The sequence below is a fragment of the Gastrolobium bilobum genome, unplaced genomic scaffold, assembly GCF_033153095.1.
Source record: "Gastrolobium bilobum isolate Gb01-03AN ecotype WA unplaced genomic scaffold, APGP_CSIRO_Gbil_v1 utg810031, whole genome shotgun sequence".
Classification (NCBI taxonomy): domain Eukaryota; kingdom Viridiplantae; phylum Streptophyta; class Magnoliopsida; order Fabales; family Fabaceae; genus Gastrolobium; species Gastrolobium bilobum.
Window position 1 is genome coordinate 2720 of NW_026900144.1, and position 814 is coordinate 3533.

At 40.8% G+C, this 814-nt stretch overlaps 1 non-coding gene across 1 annotated transcript; it reads left to right on the forward strand.

Annotated features, from left to right (window-relative positions):
- Nucleotides 1-381: 381 nt before the first annotated feature.
- On the forward strand, nucleotides 382-488 carry LOC133295508 (small nucleolar RNA R71). The gene has a single exon (XR_009749351.1). It is a non-coding gene; the product is annotated as a small nucleolar RNA R71 (small nucleolar RNA).
- The last annotated feature ends 326 nt before the right edge of the window (nucleotides 489-814 follow it).

Consider the following 814-nt stretch of genomic DNA (forward strand, 5'->3'; position numbering starts at 1 on the left):
ATGTATTCACAATCCTCAGTTGCATGAGCCTCTTCACAAATACCACATTTAATATTAGAATTAGAAACAAAAGAAACTTGAGAAAGATTAAATTTTTTATTAAGGGCATCTAATTGTTCTTGTTGTTTCTTGTGCATTTGTAGCATTTGTTCATTTTGGGCTAAGAGTGCATCACAGCCGTCAAGCTTCATAATTCCTGCTCTCCTTTGTGCAACTGGGGCAGAGGCATTGTCAAATTCCTGAGAAGCTAGATATTCCAGTAATTCCAGCGCTTCCTCTGGAGTTTTTGTTTTCAGGGAGCCTCATGCAGCAGTATTCACCAATGTTCTTGTGCTGGACGTCATCCCTTGGAAAAAGATTCTTGCTTTCTCCCATGCTTCAATTCCATGTTGAGGACACTTCCTAAGTGTTCCTTTGAATCGTTCCCAAGCCTCGTACAAAGATTCACTTTCTTTTTGTTCAAAAGCAGTGATCTCTGCCTTGAGTCTTGCCATTTTTGAAGCTGAGAAAAATCTGGCCAAGAATTTTCTTGCTAAATCATCCCAATTGGTTATGCTTCCTTCAGGTAGAGACTGCAGCCAATCTCTTGTTTCATCCTTCAGTGAGCATGGAAATAGCCTGAGCAAGATAGCCTCACGAGGAACTCCATTTACTTTCAATGTATCACAGTAAAGTAAGAAGTTATCCAGATGACTATAGGGGTTCTCCGTGCTTCCTCCAGCGAACTGTTCTTTTTGAATCAGTTGCAGCAGTGCCGACTTCAGTTCAAAATTGTTAGCCTCTATTTTCGGTCTAACAATGCTTGCCGTCTGTG